This window comes from Macrobrachium nipponense, chromosome 7, assembly GCF_015104395.2.
Source record: "Macrobrachium nipponense isolate FS-2020 chromosome 7, ASM1510439v2, whole genome shotgun sequence".
In the NCBI taxonomy this organism is placed as follows: Eukaryota; Metazoa; Arthropoda; class Malacostraca; order Decapoda; family Palaemonidae; genus Macrobrachium; species Macrobrachium nipponense.
The window spans coordinates 99,084,023-99,108,968 of record NC_061109.1 but is presented as its reverse complement, the minus strand read 5'-3'; the positions used below and the strand labels follow the sequence as shown (position 1 = coordinate 99,108,968).

The 24,946-nt window shown below is 37.5% G+C and overlaps 1 long non-coding RNA gene across 1 annotated transcript; it reads left to right on the top strand.

The window, feature by feature from the left end:
* Nucleotides 1-18,123: 18,123 nt before the first annotated feature.
* Nucleotides 18,124-23,324, top strand: LOC135217123 (uncharacterized). The gene is made up of 6 exons (XR_010315055.1): nucleotides 18,124-18,196; nucleotides 20,147-20,595; nucleotides 20,725-20,932; nucleotides 21,098-21,257; nucleotides 21,511-21,617; nucleotides 22,041-23,324. It is a non-coding gene; the product is annotated as an uncharacterized LOC135217123 (long non-coding RNA).
* Nucleotides 23,325-24,946: the final 1,622 nt, after the last annotated feature.

Genomic DNA, 24,946 nt, shown 5'->3' with positions numbered 1-24,946 from the left:
TCCATTAGTTACCCTGTAAGAATGTGAATTATTCAACTAGTACTTTACTTTGAATAAAAGTATATATTTTTGTAGCCCTGACTCTAATTTAATGACCTGAAGGAATGGAGAGAGAGAGAGAGAGAGAGAGAGAGAGAGAGAGAGAGAGAGAGAGAGAGAGGGCTTTTGCCAGTGATTGCTTTGAGAGAGAGAGAGAGAAGAGACTGAGGGTTACCTGTTCGCCTTACGCTATGGCTAAAACGCATACCAAATATTAAAGATAGTGGGGGGGGGGGCGATGCCCTTCACTTGTCAGTAGTTCATGGGTGATGAATCTGGCTGAATTTTGGTGAATTGTGCTGAATCTTGCTGAACTTTTGGTGAATTTTGTGCTGAATTTTTGGTGAATGGGCAGGCATTAGCATTGGTGATGTTTTTTTTATACTAATACCAGTGATTTTTTTTATATATACTAACGTGGGTGTTGTAATGCTGTCAAGGGTGGTGTTGTTTTTTTTTTTTTGAATTTGGGAGAAACTAACGATACATTTTTTTCTTTTTTTTATGAGTTCAGCAGATAATTGCTTGACATCTACGTGAGTCACGGGGATAGTTAACAGTGCCATTGATTTTTCTTTTTCCCTTTTTTAGAAGTTAGCCATCGTTGCCACAAGTTTTTTTTATCATGGGTGAATTTGAATTTATTTTTTCTCTCCAGTTTGTGAGAATTTTTTAATGTCTCAGTTCGTGACTTGCAGTCATTGTTCAGGAACGTGTTTGTGCTTTCAGCTGTTTGATGCTGCAGAGAGATATACGGGAGAATTTTTGCATTTTTTTTAATGCATACGAAATGGCACTACATTTTATTTTTTCTGGATATTTGTGTTCCAGAAGTTGTGGGTTTTCTTGCACAATACCTTTGTTGTATTTGTGACAACTTTGCCAGAGATAGGAAACTTGGTTAAGTTTTCTAGTGGCCTATGTCGTAGTGCATATGGAGAAGTCTTTGCTTAGACACTTTGAATTTGGAGTTTTGTTATAATGAGTTGTGGGCACATTGGTGATTTTTTCTAGAATTTCCTGGACCTATTTATTTGCTGAGTTTTTGCCCTTTTTCAGCAGTTATGCTAAACAGAGAGAGTTTATAGATTTTTACTATAACATTGAGTTATTTTCCTGGAGAATTGGAAGTATATTATTTTGGAGATATAATTTGAGGTATAATATCTTGGAGATATAATATTTTGGCCATTTGATATTTTTTTTTATTGTGTTGGAAATATAATTTCCACAGTTTAGGCCTATGGTGGTGGGAGCTATGTTTAGTTCAATTATTTTGCAGCCATCTTTGTTGCAAATGGAGACACCTTTTTGAGGAGATATGTGGCAATATTTTTTTAGTGTGTCAGCTGGATGCTTTGAGTGCATATTTTTTGGAGGTGGAGTTACATTTTTTATTATCCTGCTTGGAGATATATTATTCTTTGGACTTGTTTTATTCCACATGGAGTTATTGGTGAAATAGAGGTAAGTATTTTTTATTTGCCGAAACAGAGGTGAATATTATTTTCTGGAGTGGTGGTTTTATTAACATGTGGTTATTGGTGAAATAAGAGGGAATATGGTGTGGTGTGGTTATTAATTAAATGGAGGAAATATTTTTATCACTGGAGTGGTGTTATTATTAATATGGTGACTTATATTTATATATATGGAGATGGCATTAATCTTTGACGGGTGACATTTTTTTTGTGGTTATGATTTTTTTTAGTTGAATTCCTGGGAGTTTTTCGAGCCAAGAGAAGAGTTCTGTGGTTCTTTTTGGTTTCGTGACTAATTGGAGGCGAGTGGCATTAATGCATTGTTGTCCTATGGAGATGTTATTTTTGGAGGCATATAATTGTTGAATTACGAGTTTATCGTGGTTTTTTTTTTTTTTTTGTCCCGAATAGGTGATAATTTTTTTTAGATAATTGGGCAGTATCATGAGAGTTGTCTTTGAGACAATCTTTGAGCAGCTTAGTCATATCCTGGAGATAATTTCGTGAAATGTGCTTACGTGATTTCAGTATAGAACTTTTTTTTGAGAATCATGGGTTTCTGAAGTTGTGAGTCTGACTAGACATTTTTATGCTGCAATTTGAGGACACGTGTCCGCAGGTGGATTTTTTTGCTGACAGTACTGTGATGAGTCCGATGTGCTGACTCTTTTCCTCTAGTGGTGATTGCTCAGAGTTTTGCAATATCTGGAAATGTTGACCATAACATTTCATGAAAGTGCACGTGTAAGAGTTTGCTTTCTAGCCGTGTCCGGTCGATGAAAAAATTCCGTAACTATGCATATTGCATTTGTTGGGGAAAGCGTGGGGTTATGTATATCATGCATATATTATGTGCTTTGTGATGGGGGAAGTTCACTTGTCATTATCTTTTTTTTATTTTTCTTCTTTTCCTTTTCCTACGAGAGATGTAATTGGGGATTGAGCGTTAAATAGCATTTCTTTTGGGACGGGAGATATAATTTGTTGGGCTTTGTGAATTACATAGATGGGCGTTTGACATTAAGTCTCATTGTAATTAATTGTATGAGCAGTGAGGAGTTTTTGCTGTTAAACATTGGAGATTTTTGCTGATTTGGTGAGTTGTTCATATATCAGAGCTTGAGAGAACATTTTTCAGTGATAATTTTGGGTCTGGGCTTGTTACGTGATATTTTTTCTAGGTCTCATTACTTTTTTTTTCTTTTTTTTACTTGTGAGAACTTTTGAGTTTGAAATGTGAGTACAGAGTCCATGGAGTTGCTGTGAGTTTTGGATTGTGTGTGTTAGTGTGTGAGTTTGGAGAATTAAGTTAGAAAACTTAATATTTTCTTTGAGGAGTTGTGATAATGACTTATAATTTAGTAGTCATATTAAATGGAGTTAATTGGGAGATGTTCAGTTAGTATTTCTGAATTTTTGAGGTCATTATTTGGTAGAAGTAGTATGTCTGGGGTTAATTTCTTTTTTGATTGACCGATGACTTGATTGACATACTTAAACACACCATAATTGTCATTCCCCGACGCTAGCAAGACGCCCACAAGCCGTGCAGAGATGTTGCTGTCGTCTGCCTAATTACGAGAGTTTCTACGAGTCTACAGAGTTCTACAGCGCTTTTGGGTCTACAGAAGCCGTTGGACGTCTTCTGCTGGGGGAAATTTCGCCTTTCTATAGCTTGCTACGTCTGTGCAGGAAGCTGCAGACAAAGAGGGATATTCAAGAATCCAAAATGAGAAAAGTTTATACACCCAAGTGTTATTGGAGATGAAGCGTGTTAGACATTACTTTGTGCTGCCAGAGATGTGTGTTTTGAGCCAGCCAATGTGTTTTTTTATACATATAAGCTGTTTTAATTGAGCTATGGCTAGGCAGGGGCTAGCCAGGGTAGTGGCCTAGCTATTCTGAAAAAAGGAGGAATTTACAGATTCATCATATTTAACTTCCCATGGAGACAGAGTTCGAGCAACAACCTGGAGAAAGCTGATAAATCATTTCTGGGATGGTGTGCTACGAAGATGCTTACTTAAGCAGGTCATTGTTCGTTCTGTGGGTATGTGAGTTCGTGAGGGCTTGTTCAAGGTGCCTTTGAAAACTGGCTGTGACCAGTTAATTGGGGCGTTGACGAAGATTGTGAATTCATGTGTACGTGTACGAGCTATGTCCATTCATAACGGCATGGTTTAGCCAAGAACTAGGGAGACGGCTGCCTTGGGGAGAAAGAGCCTGGATGCCTCTATAATGTATTTTTGTTTAAGTGATTTTCCAAGCTGTGATGGGTAAGTGTTATCATGCTTTAGCCAAAGGGATGGCTTGTTGTCTGTTTGACATTTTGTAAAGATGTTCCATTTCATTTAATCTTTTGACTTTGTCTTTACAATTGTGTGTGTGCTTACGAGTATGTTCTCCTGTCTTTTAAACAGGCGGAACTAGTGAGGGGACCGAGTGTCCTAGGGGGCCGAGTGTCCTAGTGAGGGGACTGTATTTTGGAGAAGAGATAATTGGAGTGACTAATTACTGAATAAGACATTTAAATACTGGGGGTTATCTGAGTTAGTTGTCTGTGAGACTTGAACTATTATCATTCCATTAATTACCCTGTAAGAACGTGAATTATTCATCTAGTACCTTACTTCGAATAAATGTATATATTTTTGTAGCCCCGACTCTAATTTAATGACATGATGGAATGGAGAGAAAGAGAGTGATCGTTTGACTTTGAGAGAGAGAGAGAGAGAGAGAGGTTGAGAGAGAGAGAGAGAGAGAAGAGACTGAAGGTTACCAGCTCACCTTACACTATGGCTAAAATGCATACCAAATATTAAAGCTAGTGGCGGGCGACTCCCTTCGCTGGTAATATATATATTTATATATATATATATATATATATATATATATATATATGTATATATATATATATATATATATATATATATATATATATATATAATATATATATATTATATATATATATATATATATATATATCTATATATATATTATATATATATTATATATATATATATATATATTATATATATATATATATATATATATATATATGGATGTATGTATATGCACTTTCCAGAACATTACGAATTGTTGCACAAATCTGACCCTGATAATTGTTTTACGTAAAGGAAGGCCTATACTAAACGACAATTTTGCAAGCATTAATATTTAATGATTTTTCCAGTGAATGAAATATAGATCAGCATAAGCAAATCTTTTGGGAAATAATTAAATTTCTTCGGTCATACTGTTAGACAGTAGCAGGAACGTTGAATAGTACATTAAATACCATTATCATTTTTCGTCACACTCAAACTGCTGAAAGTAACAGTCTAAAAGATCAACTTGCAAAGTAAATTCCAAACAATTGATATCCAGATCTAAGAGGAAGAAAAACGGACGAGAGACCAAGAACCTGAATAGCAATTAAAATTTTTAAAAAACATATTTACTGCACATATGTAAACAACTCACCCCCTCGGAATCCTTGGCAAGGCATTGTCTAGAATGGAAACTAATTTCTTAAAGAAACCATTAAAGCGATGCTAGCAGTTAGGTACTCTGAACAAGTACGAGAACCAGGCTTTCTATGGGGGCAAAGCAGCAGGCTTTCGAGACGACTATGGCCGTAGGAAAGGTGATGTAGGAGCGGGCGTTCCTTTGGGGTTTTGCGTCTACAGATCATATTAGAATTAGACCCTGCCCTAGACTGAGAACGCTCATAGTACTACAAGATACCAGTCAGCACTGCCGCAGCGTTGCCGTTTTTTCTTCACAACAGTGGCTTTTAGCAGTGTTACCATACGCAGTTCTGATTTTCAAAGAAATCGTAGACGGAAGCGAACGTTCGTGAGCTTCAATTCCGCTGTCCTCTCAGCTCATGAAGGCACTTTTTAGGCGAGTGCTTCACAAACTTTCAACAAAAGTTTTTTCACATACTTAGGAGGTCAATGATATTGTAAATCGATATACAGTAAATTATACGTTTTCTCATTCATTTTAGACCTGTCACATGCAGAAATATAGTGTTTTATAGCTTTATTTTCATAATAAAATCTAAAAAGGCAAAGTGTAGAATTTTTTTCTTCAGTTCCGTGGAATTTTATTCCACAGCGACGTGGCCTGTGGTCGGAAAAGCCACGGAGATGTCACCAGAAAGCCACACTATTCGACGAAATTCCTCAAAACGGCAACCCTGAGTCTCAGCAGTTAGTCTCGTGCTAATTGGGAAAGTATTCAGGCATTGCAAGATTAATAAAATTATCAATCGTGAATACAAGTTCATCCCATACTTATATCAAAAGAAATCTATTAAGGCCGGGGCAATAATCAGAATTGGTTTCATGATTAAACGTCAGTGCACGTACAAAGGTCAAGGGATAAGGCACATGAAGAACCTCGTATGTGAATTCAGCGGGAATATTATGAAGAGAGAGAGAGAGAGAGAGAGAAGAGAGAGAGAGAGAGAGAGAGAGAGTCTCAGCAAGGAAATTTTAACGAGATCGGGCTTTACTCTCTCTCTCTCTTTATTTTTTAAAGGTACCTCAAGCAGTAAAAACCAGTCGTGGAACTTTCCTTTCCTCCTATTTTCCACCAAGGGAAAAATTTATATCTACTATGGGTTTCACAGACAGTGCAAGCACGTTTTTTGGCAATAACTCTGCAACGAACACTTGTATCAGTAGGAGATTTTGCTACAGTGTATTAAACCCAGTGCCGTAATTTATAAAAGTATCACGAATCACTAACTCTAAAGAATAAAGACACTTGTCCCTGGACAAAGAAGCAAAAACTCAATTAACCACAATTGGATACGAACAGAACAGTAAAAAGCTCCGCCTACCCTCTCCTTCTTTCCCTCAAGTTCCCTTCTCTCTCTCTCTCTGAAAGTTGCTTTAGTTTAAACTTATTTTGCATGATTTTTTTTCTATCTAATAATATACATTGTTCTATATATGTAACGATCCAGTCGGTTGCCTCATTTATTTGTGCAGTGATCCGCTCCTCACTCTCTTTCTCTCTCTTTCTCTCTCTCTGAAAGTTACTTCAGTTTAAACATATTTTGTACGGTTTTTTTCTATTTATCTATCTAATAATAGTTTACACTGGTGTATATATCTAACGATTCACTCGGTTGTTACCTGTCAGTTGACTAATTTATGCACTGATCCGCTCATCTCTCTCTCCCTCTCTGTTTGGTGTGTTTGTGTGGTAGTGGTACTGTAAATGGTTATTGGTGAGAGAAATATGAATGTATGGTGGAGTAGTAGAACAATAGACACTATGATTGGTGGTAAAGCGACTGTTATACTTGTCTTTGGTTACCTTTTTGGCAATTCTCATTTGGACTCGGGCATCAGGTATAGACTTGTATTATAGTCCAGGGCCCAGAGGCCAGAGGGGTGACCCTGGTTTTGCCGGATAAAGTTTTTTCCTCTACTGTTTCTTGCAGCCTGGGGGTAGCTCTTTAAGATTTAAGGGGGTGCCCAGTCATATCCCTTGAGCATTTCGAGATATTAAGCCCTTTCTATCGGACACGTCCAAATAATGAGAAAAAAATCCATATTTTCATAAACATCTTTTTTTCCATATTTTCATGTTAAAAGTTCAGATCAAATGCACTCAGTTTATTGTCTCTGATATTAATTCATACAATACAATCAGCAACATCAAGTCTAGATGTAAACTAAAGTGAATTAATCCTTTTCTAGTCATTTCAAGTAAGAAAAATCCGACAACTTTACTTTCATGCAATATTTTTAACTGGCCGAAGAAGAATGCTAGCTATCTACATGGTATATGGAAGAGATCTTTTATTTTGAACCCTCTTGCCGAGAAGTCCCGAAATCTGTTGCCAGAAAGTCAGATTGAGAAACCCTTTCAATCTAAATTCAGGCTACTGACGTCTCGAACACCCGACACTGAAGCATGCACAAAACATGGTGCAAGGTAAACCTTTAACCCTACAACTGCATTTCTTGGTGCTAGGAGGGTAATCAGTTTTGCAGCCACATTTGATAATTTCTAATATGTAGTCAGGGGCAGGTTTTGTGTTGTCTGGTAAAGAAGTGGGGCATAGTGTCTTGTTTGCTGTGTCCCTCTTCCATCTGTATTCCTCTGGCCTTAGCTCTGGGTTGGCATCGATTGATCACCATAAGACTGTCTGAAAATGTGCCCTCTTGACATTTTCGATGAATGCCTCCCTCGCAGGTGGTAGGGCAGCTAAATCGGGAGAAGACGTGTGGCCTTTCCCACTCTTGTTTCACCATACAAGCAGTCTGGTGTGTGACATATCTCGGCTTTCCTTGAACCCGTAACAAGCTGAAATGAAACGAGTGGCTTGAGCAATCACTTCTGGGAGGGATGCATCAACATTTCCGATAGCTGATGGGTCACATCCGTCTTTCAGGATTCTGACTACTGTTCCTTTACCAATGCCGAAGTAGCAAGCCGTGGTATCACATCCTGGTATAGTATGTACTGGTAACAGGTTCTTCATAATGTCCCTATGCTGAGCCTGTGTCGCCTTGATGTCCAACATTGCCCTTTCTTGCTTGGTGATTCCATGGTAAGTGGCATTCCCACTCCTGCCATTTGGTAGTGATACAGGAGCAGAACGAAAACATCAGTATCGTCAGTGATAACAGCAATTTGCCTGGCCTCCCCAACACAATGCAAGACTGGCTGAACTATGATTATATCAGCCTCTTCTTGGTGGGTTTCCAGATCGTACCGAGTCTCTCTTTCTTCGTTTCTGACTTGAAGGTGACAACTATCCTTGCCTGTGACAACCAACTTGTGTTCTCTGGTACTCTGCAGATGGAACAGTCTATCTTGAGTCAGCTCATCAAATAGGATTTGAATCAGCTGTTTCTTGTTTACAACTGAAGACAGGACAACCTTCTGGGCAGGCAACTTTGTTGTTCGAAGAAGGTGATGTTTCCGTGTAACTCCTGTCTCTCTTCCATCTCGTGTTGTGGACTTAATGCTATACTCATGATACCTGTCGAAGATGAGGTAGATGGCATTATTGATTAAATATGAAGCTATCCTTTTCTTGACATTCACAACGAAATCAGCTATGCAACCATCCGTAAACCAATGTATAGTCCAAAGAAGGGCTGATCCATCTATGACAGTGACATCTGCATTACCAGTATTCCTTCGAGAGACTTCTACCTGGAGCAACCTCTTGAGTGTGGACTTTGATCTACCAATCCTCATTCCATTTTTCGTGAACAATGCCGTTAGGACAGGAGCAAGCTCATAAGAGAAGACATCAATCTCTCAGTCACTAGATAACAATGCAATGACTCTTGAGTAGATGGCATTCAGATCATACACTTCTGAGGCACCAATCTTGACAGACGTGCATGATGCTGCCATAGTCTCCACTTTCTTGGAGATTGAGCTGTAAAACCCTCCTGGCCAAGTCTTCTCAAAACCTTTCAACATTCCCTCTCTGATCAGTACTGAGTTTTCGATGTTGACAGATGCTGGGGCTATCTTCCCACTGACAATGTTGACAATGCTTCCATCTGGATGCTGCTTGGGGTCAAGGGGATCCATGCTCTAGTCAAGTTTACTTCGAAGTCCATCCCTGTCCTTTCTATCAGCTTGAATCCTTGACTTGCCCTCCTCTTTGTGGTGCAACTGGATCCTGCTGGCCTCCGTCTCCCCTTCCATTTCTAGCATCTGGGATTCCATCCTGCAGCAGATGTGACGACTAAGTGCCCATATTTTCAGTGGATTCTGCTAAGGTGTTATGCCTATGATCCCTCCTGAACTATGTCCGTACCTCATGAAGGTCGATTCTATGAATTGGTCACTCTAGAGTCCATTCCAAATACCACGTACGTGGCGCGTGATGTGTAGTCCTTTCAGGAAGAGGCGCTCAACATGGGATGGGAGTTTGTCCATGGAACGGACATAGCATAGACCATACCAAGCATAATTGACGTGACCCACTGCAAAATAATACGGAAGTATCTTTCAGAATGTCACCAGATGAAGAAGCCAGTCACCCTCGCGTTCAGCACTGAAATACGTCATCATCAGCAATACAGGCTTAACCAAGATCTCAACCCACAGTTTCACTGTCCTACTCTCAGTGGTAATCTGATCTAACGCTTTCATCATGTCATCTGCAGTCGTGAAATGATGACTAATGATCAGGCTGCGGATCACCTCCTCCGCCATCATTCGAAGGGCACGAACGTATAGAGGGAACTTTTTGCCGCTTAGCATGTTAGGAACCCCTCCAAACACTTCTGAAAGAACATCAATAAGCCCACTTTCAGTCATCAATGACCTAATGGCCCCCACAAAGCTCATCAGAGCATGCATCCCACCAAGACGAAGGTACATATCTTTGAAAATTTCCGGCTAGTCCCATGAAATCTGCACAGCAACTCTGTAGAGTTGTTGGTCGCTCGTCAAGACGCTGAATATCTGGCCTGATTGAGCTGTAAGTTCTTTCACCCTCATCATGGCGGTCAACATTGCATCTGGATCGGAGGGTTTCATGTAAATCAAAGGTAAGAAGACAGCTTTCGTCTTGGGCTGTGAAAGATGACCCTGCTCCATGCTAAGTTTTGTGTTGTACCCATGAAATTTCAGTATAAAATAAATAGTTTTCTTTTATCAATTTTATGGCTTAAAATATACGTAGTAAATATTTTGTAAAATATTAGTATACAGAAAGCAATAGCAAAATACCTACACCCCAGGAGGATATAATTTAATGAGAAATACAAAATTATTTTTTTCGATTATAGGCGCGTCCAACAATATCTCGAAATGCTCAAGGGATATGACTGGGCACCGAATGGGCACCCCCCTAAATCTTAAAGAGCTACCCCGAGGCTGCAAGAAACAGCAGAGAAAAAAACTTTATCCGGCAAAACCAGGTTCCTCAAAAATCAAGGGTTTGGGCCCCGGACTATTACGAAGGTGAAGAAGAGATGGCCACCTCGGAACAGAACTGTCGGCATGGTCGCAGAAATGAGTTTGTCTCGCAACTTTTTAACTTTTTTTAGCAAAGAGAAAACCGCCAATTGCCTTCAGATTGGTTTGAATAGGTAACTGGTTACAGTTACTCTGTGTTACAAAAAACAAATTAAGCCTTTCTACCGGATATTCATTACAGTAAAGCCTCGATTATACCCATCCATATATTTTTAAGTCATGAATGTTTATTTTATGTGCGGATCAATGCATAAATAAATCAATCAACTGGCAGATGACAGCCGACTGGTTCATTAGAAATATACAGCAATGTAGATTATTAGAGAGATAGACAGATAGAGAAAAAATCATAAAAAAAAAGTTCAAACTGAAGCAACCTTCAGAGAGAGAGAGAGAGAGAGAGAAGGGGGGAGGGGGCAGGTGAGGGAAGGAAGAAGGAGGGGGCTAGAGGTGGAGGGAGAGGGTAGGCGGAGCTTTTTTTATGCTGTTGTGTTCGTATCCCTTTCTGGGTAATAGAGTTTTTGCCTCTTGCCACAGGGACAAGTGTCTTTATTCTTCACAATTAGTGATTCATGATACTCTTATAAATTACGGCACTGGGTGTAACACACCATAGCAAACTCTCATATTGATACGAGTGTTTGCTACAGCTGCTATTGCCAAAAAACGTGATTGCACTGTCTGTGAAACCCAGAGTAGGTATCCATCTCTTGCATTGAAACAAAACAGCATAATCTATTGTATTGGTTCATTTCTTAGGTTCCTGTCCAGGATCCTTTCCCATAACTTTATTGCTTAGATAATTCTCACGTCTCTATATGTTTTCCTTTCCCTTTTACTTAAGTAAAAATAGCTATCTCTCCGGCACCCGGCTTTCGAATCATCTAAAAAGAAGTTCACGGCATCCCCATTATTCAACATTTTCTCGGAATTTTTTCCTCCTCCGACGAATACAGGTATTAACACGTCCTTTAATTATCCACCATGAAGCACAGCCCTTGGGTCCTTCTTTCGCATTTCTTCAAAATATCTGTTCCACTTATTCTCTGGCTTATCATGGTTCATAAAATGACTTCCTATTCTTTATTTATCGTGTTTATCTATGTAAAAATCCCCAGTTACATGACAATGGGCATTTCTGCTTTTCTTTGAATTGTTATATTTTTATGAATGTCCGTAAATCACAAAGATTTTCGGTCATTTAAATTGCTTATGGACTTGTACATAAAACCATACGGATTAGTAATTAGGTGACATACAACTTATCGCTTATTAATCGTTTCGAGAATGATGAATTAATCCTTGAACAATATTGACCTTCTCTCGATACATCAAAGGTACAGATGCATGTACTGCATTTGTCATAGACTCACTGAGGCTACTGGGCACCGATGTACTCTCTGCTGGATTCATAAAACTTCATGAAAATGTGAGTGATAGCATTCGTCGAAGGTTTAAGTGAAAACTTTGTGACTGTATGTCAGTGTGGGTGTGTGCGTCCGCATGTATGTCTGTGTGTGTGTTTACTCGTACATTTTTCGACAAAAGAAGACTGAATACCCACAAATAGGTTGATATGGAGTTACTGTGTATACAACTCCGAGATATAAATTTGTTTATCTCCTGCTTGGCAAACCTTTACTGAACTATTTTAAATTCAAAATATTTCTCAAACGAGTGATTCCTGATTAAGCAATCTTCACGACACCAACTTATTATTTCATACGCCATGAGAGCAAGCACACTTAAAGCGAGAGTAACTTACATTTAAACATACATTATCAATCACATTCTCCATATAAAGTTACCAAATTTATGATAATTCAAGAAATAAATCACACCGTCACTTACTGCCAATGGGCCTTGTGGCTGGCAGCCACCATCACCGGCCTTATTCTACGTAGCAAATCAATTTGATTTCCTCTTCCAATACCTAACTTGCTTTCCTTTGAAACGTTTATTGGCTATTGTCATATCAAAGCCAACGCAAAGTTGGCTTGTCAACTACAAGCATATAATAGTCCTTTATGATTTCACGAAACAAAGAAGTCAGTGCAGTTTAAACTCAAACTTGCAAAGCGCCACAAAGGAGCCTAAGCTGCTTTTCCCCGTCTACGCGTTTATCGCTTTCATTCCCTATTCGTTTTTCTTCCCAAGTTCCTGGCCTCCATGCGTTATTAACCGCGTCAGTGCTACTTGAGATTCCATTCAGAATCTACCCATAACTGCCCAAGGTTCCGTTATTGTTTTTATAAAAAAAAACAAAAAATATCCTTTTCTTCATCTGCACTACCAAAGTAGGGGTATGTATGTACGCATAATCATGCTTTCCACGATAATAATTAGAATATTCTAAACAAATTCAATTCAACACACCATCTGTGTGGCAGACATAAACATTAATGACAGTGATTGTGACTATTCCTACAGAATAATGTCAGACGCAGAAATCTGAGGTTAAATGGTCAATGGTGAAATACTAGGCAAACGTTGGACATTAAAATACTGAATTTGTTAAAGGAGAAAAAAAGTTGCTCTCTCAATAAACACCAAATAGTCACATAGCAAGTGAAGCAAGAAAGGATGCCATAAAAAATATAACAAAAGCATTCGAAATCGACTACTATCGTAAAGCCTTCATTCATGGTCATCCAAATCTACCCACAGAGGGACTCTTAACATTTCATCGCAGAGAAATCCCGCATACAAACTAGAAAACAATTAATATTTGGCTTATGCCATTTATTGCTCAACTGAATATCAGTACAAGGTAACAGGCATATTGAGCTGGCTGGCATTTATCAGTCTCTTGATAAGGTATGGTACTATGGCAGCTACTATAGTATTGCACGTGGAGCTGTTATGCAATCTTAGGGAAACTACCCTCAAGCTTCATCGTTGCGAATAAAGGGAAGTGTTCTAGTGAAGGCATCCTATCCCAAATCGTATTCATACTCTGTAATACATATAATAGGCTGCAAACGCTTTATTGCTCTTAACTACAGTTTTCAGAAGATATAATGATGAACGATCATGATCTGTCCTCATACTGCCGAATATCTTGCAGTAGGAACAGCCAGGTTCATCGGAAGAATCAGTGAGTTTGGAATGGAGATTTTTTCTTATCGAAAACTAATTGCAACTACAATATAGGCAACTAGCACCATCTACAGAAGACAAAAACGGAAAAATATTCACCAGTTTTTCTTTTGAGCCTCGAATAACTGACTAGGGCCTTTTCCCTCCCAACAGGGGATTGTTGTTTGTCATTGACACCTCGCCCATGAATTTTGTTTCTTTCTTGACCTGCACTTGGACGGGGCTGTTCAGCGCCTGTGTTTTCTCCTAAGGTAGGTGTGTCGTGGACAGTGGGTTGTGTTCACGAGATCAGTACTCGGCTCTTTACAGGAAAGAACTTGGCCGATAACGGCAACTGCCAGTGTATCCGTGGAGTCCTAGTGTGTGTGTGTGTGTGTGTGTGTTTTGGCGGGCATTTTAGAGGCTTGTCATTAACTAATGCACCTTGTTGTTGGGTGCCCTCTGGGAAGATATGACGAAAAGCTACCCCTGTTAGCATTGGTACTTCCTGAGATACATCTCTTGGGTGTTGGTGATGGATATCCTGCCCTCTGATATACTGCTTCTTTGTTTCATCGCCTCTCTACCTGCTGCTGTACTGCCTCTTTGCTGCACAGCCTCTCTACCTGCTGCTGTACTGCCTCTATTGTAACGCCTCTCTGCTGAACCGCCTCTCTTTCCACTGCTGCCCCGCCTCTGTATCCGCTGCTGTGCTGCCTCTCTGCTGCACCGCCTCTGTTATTCCCGCTTGCTGTGGGGGCTGCCTCTCTCCTGCACGCGCCTCGTTACCGCACGCCGGCCACCGCCTCTGTACCCGCTGCTGTGGCTTGCTCTTTACCCACTGGTGCACTGCCTCTGTACCCGCTGTTGTGCTGCCTCTCTGCTGCACCGCCTCTGTACCCGCTGCTGTGCTGCCTCTCTGCTGCACAGCCTCTGTATCCGCTGCTGTGCTGCCTCTCTGCTACTCTGCATCTCTCTCTCTCTCTCTCTCTCTCTCTCTCTCTCTACTATATATATATATATATATATATATATATATATGTATATATATATATATATATATATATATATATATATATAATATATATATATATATATATATATATGATTGTGTGCGTTTGCATGTGCGTGTGTGTATTATACAAGGCATGTCTAATAAATAACCGATCAAAACTGGAAGCGTGGTGACTTTGACATGTCTGAACCTGCATGACAAGCAGCAACGCTGTATCATGGCGGTTGATGTATAATAAAGAAATAGAAATTAAACTATGTACTACAGATAAGAGTTGGAGATTCTATTAACGGTCTATTCATATCCGCATTGTGATTAGGTCACATTCTAGGCTAGCCTAGGCCTACTCGCATTACAAGTTGGGTGGAATAGGTTAGCGTGCCTGTTCGGACACTTATTAGTATGTTTCTTGTAGGTCTAGTTTAATACCATGATGCCTGTAAGGGCTCACCATCATGTTTGAAGTACACTAATTGGTTTTCGAACAGTGGTCTTTCTCTAGCGAGAAAGGGGCTTTCCCATTATCATACACAACGTAAAAGCTCTCTTCTGCTATATAAATAATACATATTTGTAGAACAAGAAGAAAAATACTGTTAATATAATAAAGCTTCTCTAATCTGGCGAGTTAACATAACGAAGGGAAGCGCCATTGCTCAATACCGTCAGTGTTGTAGTATGAGAGAGAGAGAGAGAGAGAGAGAGAGAGAGAGAGAGAGAGAGAGCAGCTGTAGTCTGATTGGCAATGTTAGCTACTACTGTGGTATAATATGATCCCCTCCTCCTGTAGGGCTAGGGTCATCATTTGGATTTCTTGATCGAAATACATGGGTGGCCAAGTTTTACCTCTACACGAAAATATGAAAACCGTAAAACAGATTTGACATGTCGTAAGAATGGGTTTTATGCTCCGTTCCCGTCATCGCATTTTTCCTTGACATCCTGAGATACCTCCTTACCTTGATTAATGTTTTATCATTAAATTGGCCCCTTTAAAAGTGGATAAAAAAAACTATGCTAAACGCTAATGCCTAAGATTATCGAGCCCTAGTAACTTGATAGTGCTACAATGCATTTCCTCAAAGTTTCGGGTTTTAGACCTTAAGGAAAAGAAAGAAGGAAATTGAACACAATACCACGATATCAGATATAGATGACCTCAGATCGAAGTGGAATTGAGAAAATTAACTTAATTCTATGCTTTCAAGATCGAAAGATGAACAGAATCAACTTTCCAAGCATTAATCGATACCTGTCTTAGCCTTGCACAACATGTCACTGATATTTTACAATAGGCCTAATAACGAGCTGTCTACAATAAAAATGCATTGCGTAAAAATACTATTTCAATCATCAAGAGCCACAATAAAGAACGTAAAATTTTATTAACAGGCAGATGTAAAAGCACCTATTAGAATAGATGAAACAGATGTAAAAGCATCAATCATAACAGGTGCTAGTGGTACTAAATTTCTCAACTTGGGAATACTCTACCGTTTGGCTACTCCAGGAAGACGGCTCTCTCACCTCGAAATGCAGGAAAATCGTCGCTTTTAAAAACTATCATTAATACTTTTCAAATAAATATATTAAATTAGACTTAAAACTTAATTGAACAAACCTTTGCTTCACGTTAATGAAGGGGATAACTTGAAACTTGTCGACAACCTTGTAGCTACACTGTCAGTCTCACATCCGCTCGCTACTGCAAACCTCTCAAGAGTGATGATCATTCTGACACCAGCTCAAGAGTAAATTGACATCCGTAAACACAAAAATTGTTAAGAAAAGGGGTTTGTTAATTGAAATATAGTATTGGAAAAATCAGAAATACTTTATTCTTATCTGGATTAAAGAAAAAAATTATGTAAAATAACTGACGAATAAAACGGCGTCTCTTCTAATGTTGTCACAGTCCATACCTTATCATGAAATTTGAATACTGTTGGCCAGTTTGAATGGAATAGGGCTACTGAAACTTTAAGGTTTCGCTATTTCAAAAACCAACCTCTGAAAGGCACCCCTCCAGAATATGCACTCAGAAATATCACGGTTGTATCTATTAGCGCTATTGCTCTAGAGCAGAGGTTCTCAACCTAGGGGGCGCGCCCCACTAGGGGGGCGTCAGCAATTTCCAGGGGAGGCGCGAGCCCTAGGGAAAAATGATTAAAAAAGTTCTCTGATTATATACGTTATTCTCTTAATGAATGAGGAACTGATATTCAGAAGTCTATGAAAGAATGCAAAAGTTTCGCCTTATAACGTTACTTTCCTAGAGTCTTCTACTCTAGTTAGGCTCATTGGGCTTATTGTTTTGTAATTATTGACCTTCCCTTCCTATCCCTCGAAACACCTTCTTTTTCTCTTTTTTTTTTTTAAGTCTAGGAGGGAGTTCTACTCACATATGCAAGGGGGGGCGTGGAAGGAAGGACCGACTCTTAGAGGGGGCGTGGTCATATAAAGGTTGAGAACCACTGCTCTAGAGTCTAGAAATTTGTTAGGTTCCTCGAACCCCCTACCGCATCACCTGAATGCCGAAAATCGATATCTTGATCTCCGGAACGTCTAAAAGGATTCCTATTGAACTGGGCACGATACGTAACCTAAGTGGAGAACCTCCTCTTAAGCCAGAATTTCATCCCGGTCAATTGGATATTTAAAGAGTTATAAAGGGCCAAAGTCAGGGATTTTGTGTACACCTTGTGGCTGGGCTTTAGTAACCGCCAACTACCGTGGCGGCGGTTTGTGAATGAATATACCTTGCAATCAGTTGCAATCATGTAACTACCTCCAGCTAGCTAGCGCGCGCGCGCGGCAAACACACCACGCTATTTCCACGTTGCAAAATAGTGAAATAATGTGGATATTATTTTTCATGCTATTTTCGCGTTGCGTTAAAGTGAAAATAAGGTGAACATTAATTTCTACCAAAGTGCCACGTAGTTTCTACGGTGAGAGAGTCATCTGCCTGACAAGGCTATATGAGTGTAGATTGTAGTAAGAATATATTTTGCTATGTGTTATGATGATAAAAAACTTTACTGGATACCTTATAATTTTTGCATTACGATGTTGTTGTTAGACGTACGTATCACGTTGTTATAACGTCTTGTTTCACTATCAACTTCTGTAATTTCGTTAGGCAAGAATGATTGAATCAAGAGCATATGAAGAATTTTTCATAACATGTTGATTTGGTTTGTTCTATTCTGTTGCTCTTCTCTTGAACCAAGGAGTAATCAAACGATTGTCTCAGTTTTAAATTTATGCCATTTTTATTTGTCTATATTTAGGTTAAATTCTTATAGTTAGCACATTTCTTTGGGATGCTAATATTACAGAAAGACAAAAATATTTCACCTCAATCTCCTTTGGTTTACGAGTAAACTTAAAATGAATCTTGAAAGACATAACCACACCAGGTTCGATTTCTGTATAGTATTCGCCGAACGAATATTTTCAAGAAGCGCCGTTGCAAAGACTTTACATGAGATCAAATTCAAATTGAGGTCTTCTCCATGCGTCCCCACTCCCCATAATCCATCCCGGCAACTGTTTCTGAATTCCGTTACGGTGTTTCTAAAGTGCTTTTCTTAAGGAAATTAAGGTGTGTATATGTATATACCATATATGTATATAGGTTTTGTTAGTGCTAGTATGAATTTTTGTCCTGTATAACATAGCATGTAAAGCAATAAGTTAGCTAAATGTTGCACATAGGTTTTAGGAGTTAAAAGAACTAGAGTGAAGCTGCCTGTAGGCTTGGTTAATCTTAAGTACATAGTATCTGAAACATAGTGGGTATTTCTTGAGAAATTGCAGTTTCCTATAGTATTTTGGTTGCTTATTAACAATTTAACATTGGTTTTTAAGGGTCGGCTGTAACTGACTTAGAATTTACCTTTGAGCTCTATGCCACGGTAAGGGGTAGATCACTTGGGAGAATTATGCCGTACAACTCTATCCAAACGGTAAGGGGGACCGATGGGAATGCAGGTCTCTTTTATGGAAGCAAACATAGGGATTGAGACTTTGGCTAATTTTAAGGCATGACAGTCAAAAGGTGGGACACGGGAATGGCATAGACCGATCCCCCCGTAGGTACTAAATACGTAGGTAAGGATATGGTTCCCAGGTTAGGTTAGGTGGGGAACCTTAGGTTAGCTGGTGTTCTTGTTTGTTTTCCTTTATTAATTTTAATACTGTTAAAATTTTAAAAATATGGGTTTCTTCAATCATTTGCATTAGAACAATTCAAAGTAACTATAAATACACCAGCAATATTTCCTATTTTATTCTTTGCAAATCTTGTGTAGTAGTAAATATTTACCCACATTTCAATTGCTGACCCGGCCCTTCCCAACCAACTAGTACCTATAAAAGTTCCAAAGGTATGTTAGGGTAATGATAAACAAATGAAAGGATAGGCTTCCTTGAAAATCTTAGCTGGCTTACTGGAAACCCTTAGTGTACTGGACCTCACATAAAGTAAACTAACCTAACCTAACATGGGGCCACTGGACATCCCCATGATGTAGAATGATCTTATTGAACATTTTGCAACATAACTAGAGGGCTTAGCCACCCTAGACTTCTCATAAGGTAAAATAACCTAGCCTAACATTTTGTAACTTAACCAAAGGAGCTGCCCTTCCTGTATACTGCTTCATGAGCTAAGATTAATGCTTTTTCTGGTATGGTAAAATAGGGCTAGAAATGTTAAGGGCTACATTCATGTGCAGTGCGTTGATTGAAGCTGTGATGAAACCTGTCACCAGGTTTTAAGCAAATATTGTAGTAGTCTACATTTTTACTAGTTTAATTATTTTTTTGGAAAATGCTCCCAGTATTATGCAGCAAATGTCGTGAAACCAAACAAGCTGGTGGGTCTGATTTCGGTTATGACAATCCATATCAATTGCTTATTAGTATATTAAGTAGTTACTTAGAAGGAAATACGCAAGATTGGTAACCCCTATAGCTTTACATAATGATAGGATGTGTTTCTTGCGTGCAAAATTTTAATGCACTTTTAGTTTTCATTTTATTGTAACTTTTGAGAGAATTTTGATAAGTAAGGTGAGGCATGGTGTGTTGAGTAAGAATTAAATAGTGATTAGCAAATTACTAATTAATGTTAGAGTTGATTAATCAATACAACATGGTCAGTTAAATATTCTATGCTCAGTATAGGTTAGATAAGGTAATAAACATCCTTCTTAGTTACAAAGTTCTGTGATAGTTTATTCCAGTTGCATCATCTATATGAAGTTGGACCAAGCCAACTACCTTCACTCGAAAGTATTTTTAATAGGTATAGTGTTTTAATTTTTGTAGGGGGGCATGGGTTGTTTTGGTGGCTTGGGGGAACTTGGATCATTGTCTAAATTTAAGTTGCCAACCTTTACCACTACATTCAACACTTTCCTTACAGGAGGATTTGATGCGGTATAAAGAACTACAAATCAGGTATTTTAAAACTATATGTATGATATGAATTAGATGTATTTTGAGTTGCATTGTTGGCATAAAATAATGAATATTAATTCATTTACAGAATCCACTCCAGAGGTCTCATAAAGGTTTAAGGGAAAACTCCAGTTTAACAAAAGGTACAAGTATTGTGCTTTTGTTCGCAAAATTTTTTTAGGGAACTTGGATATATGGCGTTCATAGACTGATAATTAAAACTGACCTTGTCTCATTCTACTGAATTTCTATAAAGATTCAACAGCTGATTTACAATAATTATTTCAGATTATCTCTAGTTGAAGCTGCAGATGAAGGTAGTGATGTTTTTGTACAAATATCCCTTTAAACATGAAATACTGAATTTTATTTTAAACTGTAATTTGATTGTGCATTCAATTTGGATGTTGTGAAATATATGTTACCTTAAAATTACACAGTATATTCATATATAATCAATTTTCTCAGCCACATCTTCAAGATCTAAAGATTTAGGTCTAAGAGGATGTGTAGCTGTGTCAGAGCCAGAGGCTGCAGGTATGGTATATTTTTCATCATGTATTTATTAAATGTTTTTCAACAAGAAAATTGTGCTCAATATCTGAATATACTGTAGCACCTCTGCTTTGGAAAATAATTGATTTGAAACTGTAATCTTTCTGCTAGAGACAGAGTACAGAGCTACAATGTTGGCACGCCTCAAAACAATTGAGGAAAATCAGCAGCTGATGTTAACCTACTACAGTCTGTAGCTTCTGCTGGTAGGTTCAGGAGGGGAAGATGTGGATGATGTTTTGCCAGCCCCCGTGTGCAGTTTAGAGGAGCTGGATGACTTGTGCACTAAGTTAACTGATGAAACATTCAAAAAGAAATTGTAAGAACAAGTTGTATTATCTTGGAGATTAGGAATTGCTTTTCTAGGTGCTTTGGGGCATCCATTATTTATAGCAAACCGTTCTCAATACTTTGATATAGATGTAAGGCTATTTTTTATGCATGAGAAAAGTAAATTTTATGATTTTCTTCTTATATATTGCAGACACTGTATTTGTCATCGTTAGGAGGGCATAGCCTTGGAGACACAGTTCTTAGGATTATTAAAAAGCTTGGAAGCAATTGTGTGTGGTCCTCATATAGTCTAAAGGGAAGAAACGGAAAGTTACCATTTATTGATCTTCCTATCTTCAAAGTTGTCATCAGTAAGTGTACAGAATTTCTTTGTTACAACATCAACTTACAGCATTATCTTAAGTAATAAAGTAACATTTGTGCCTACAGAAATACAAACCTTAGTAAAGAACTCAGGTTTGTATAGTTATGAAAAATACAAATTACTTTTAAAATTTTGTTTTTAAAACAATTAAATATTGCTACCTTTGATATATTTTGAATTCTCTAAAATATAAATTAGATCTTGCTTACATTCATATGTTTTGGTTCCTCTACACAAAGGAGTATGCTTAAGAAACTACAGAAAGGCAAAATTATCCGAAGTGGAAGATGAAATTAGTGAAACCCTGAAGCATGCCCCTAAAAGAAAAGGTGGCCTAAAGTACAAGGTAAGCATTGAGCTTGACTTAATGTTCTGGTATTCCCTTAACTTGATCGCTTAATATTAAGGAATAAAGAATATGCATTTTGGTATGAAAGCAGCACTTTGATATCCATCATATTCCCTTCTCCATTCTACTTCTCACTCCACTTGTGCATAAATACTCCCAACAGTCTTGCCCTATTATCTATCACTCCACATGCTTCGCTCAGGTAAATCCTTTCCACTCCACACATTCTTGCCTGTTCTTCCCTATTCCCAGTACTACCTGTTTTAGAGATGTCGTCAGGGTAAACATATTTCTTAAACATCTCATACAACCCCCATATAAAAACTCCTCTTTTTCATATGCTTTGTAATAAATTTTGATTCCTTTTAATAAAAGTCAACATTCTCTACTTTAGCATCGTAATGGTATCGCTTCCCACAGGATCCAGGGCCTAAAAGACCCAATTATTTAATAGCACAAGAGTCATCCGATTCAGAAAATTAGGCGCAGATTAAATCAAGACAGAGTGCAAGGTTCAGTGCCCCAGGAAGGTCATAAAGTATGAGGCCCTCCACCCACACACTCCTGCCATCATACTTCCCACTCTATACCACATAATCATCATCTACCTCACTCCAAAGAACCTTCTTGTGCAAGATAAAATTCATGATCTTATAATTCATAATGTAAGTTTTTATTTCCTAACTGCTACCAGGAGAGATCAAGTAGAGTATATGTATAGCCCATGAAATATGAATATTTTTTTTCTACAATACTATATTTATGCCTAACTTTTTTTTTCCCTCAAAAATATTATTGCCCATGGAATATCCTATTTTTGCTTTTATATGCTGTATACTCTTCCAGGAATATTCTTTTGGTTCAAATATATTTGTATGTATATCATCTGTACCCTTTCTTGAGTTTACATTTTTTTCTTTACACTTATCAGTGCCTCTGGAATCTAAATATTTTGTTATATGCCAATTTATGGCCTACTTGGAAACTGCTGTTTTTTGCTAGTATATATTTTATGTTCTTCATGGAATTACTTTTTTTTTTCATCTATGTTCGTATATTGTACTATTTATGCCATTGAATTTAATTTTTTTTAACCAATATCTTTGAAAATGGAATGTACTATTTTCCTCATTCTATTTTATACCAATTTATGGCTTATTTGGAATGTGCCATTTTTGCTAATATATATTTTATACTCTATATTTGTATGCTGTGTACTATTTATGGCCTTGAATTATTGTTTTTCTTAAAACACATCATTGACTATGGCATGTACTATATTGTATTTCTAATATATGGCCTACTTGGAATTTTTTATTTTTTAATGTATATTTTGTACTCTTCTTGGAATTTTTTTTCCATCAATGTCTGTATACTATTTATGCCCCTGAATTTAAATTTTTCTTGATACGTATTATTTTCCATGGAATATACTATTCTTGTTACTGTATTTTGCACTCTATTTTTCTGTTAATATATATTCATATGTATTTATACCTAGTCTTGGAATGTATCATATTTTTCTTTTAATATATATTCGTAAATATTCATACCCAGCCATGGAATGTACCATATTTTTCTTTTAATATATATTCGTAAATATTCATACCCAGCCATGGAATGTACTATATTTTTCTTTTGATATATATACCCACCCTTAATTGTAATGTACTAATTTTTCTTTTAATATATATTTGTATATATTCATACCCAGCCTTGGAATGTAATTCTTTTTTTGTCAATATCAGCTAATTATGAACTGTACCTGATTATATAACATTTCCTTTTGTTTATAAATGTCTTAATTGACATATACTATTTTTGAATGAATAAATTTGTCAATATTGAGTACTGTTTTTTAATTTAGACCTTTCAATATCATTACAAGAACATTATTCCAAAGTGCTATATTAGTGGTTAGGAGGTGACTTTTTCACGTAAATTTCTATGTTGCTTCCACGTAATATCTAGTCTACAGATCTACGTTTATTTCACATGGAAATGTAACGTGACCACAACGATTTCGCAATGTTATGACCACGCAGATGTGCTAGCTGGCTTTATACTATTGCTAATCTGTATAAATTCCTCCTCAGGCGATACTACACTTCACAAAAGAAGAAACGTGTGCCTTTGTAAAACGTAAAATAACTTCTGGCAGGTGGTTGTTAAGAAATTTATTTAAAGAAAACGGCAAATCTATTTAGCGAAAAGTACATTGCTTTTGACTCCTAATTCTTTCTAACCCTCAGTAATTGTAAATATTGTATGTTTATTTAAATTTGTAATATTTTGTAACACCCTACGTAATATGTAATGAATGTGATATTTTCTATAAAAGATTAAAAAAAAGATAGTACGTCTTCACCGCCACTATAAGGGCATCCGACTTACGTGAAACTTCAATCTTTGTTCTTCTACTAAAAGAAAGATCAAAGAAATCTTAAAAGCAACAATATTACTTGGAAACTATATCCAACCCAATTCACAGACTAAGAAAGAGCATGAACCAACCGTTAAAAAAAAAATAGGAAATAAAAAACGATCTCGTATCTGATGAAAATCGGAGCGAAAAGCATTCTAGTATTACACAAGTCCTACATTTCTGTAGACCCCGTTTTGGAACTGTAAAACTCTTTTCGAGAGTATTTTGGGATGTCTGCACTGAGGGACTAAAGGGCGGTGAACAAAATAACAAACGAAGGGAGACTGTTTATTGTCGTTACCTATAGATTATTTTATGTTCGTTTTCTGTAACCCTTAATATTAGACGTTTTCTTTCCTTTTTTATTTTAATGATAAAACCTACAGAAAAGGCTACAAAAGTTCCGTGTTGTTCCTACATGTGTAAAGGTCTGATCTTTTATACAATTCTATGTGCAATTCAACGACGACTTCAAAATCCCCACTGATTATGAATTCATTCCCTGTGAGTATAAAGGTCTTTTTCTCTCCTCACTCTTATGCAATAACGATGCAGTTTATGTAGACGGATCTTTCATCAGAGACCTCAAATTGCGACTAGGATTGGATTTAAGGCATCACTGAACATCAATAGCAGCTCCACAAAAATTGCTTAAGCAAAGACGTCTGCGTGATTCTGGTTTTGAATTTCACGTGATGTGAACTAAAATGCACATTAATAAATCACTCAACTGGCATGCGCTCCTTTGAAAAAAATTGATAAACCATTTGTGCACTTCTCACTTGGGTTCCCAAGTCGAGTGTTCCACGCTATACACACACACACACATGTATATATATATATATATATATAATATATATATATATATATATATATATATATATATATATATATATATATA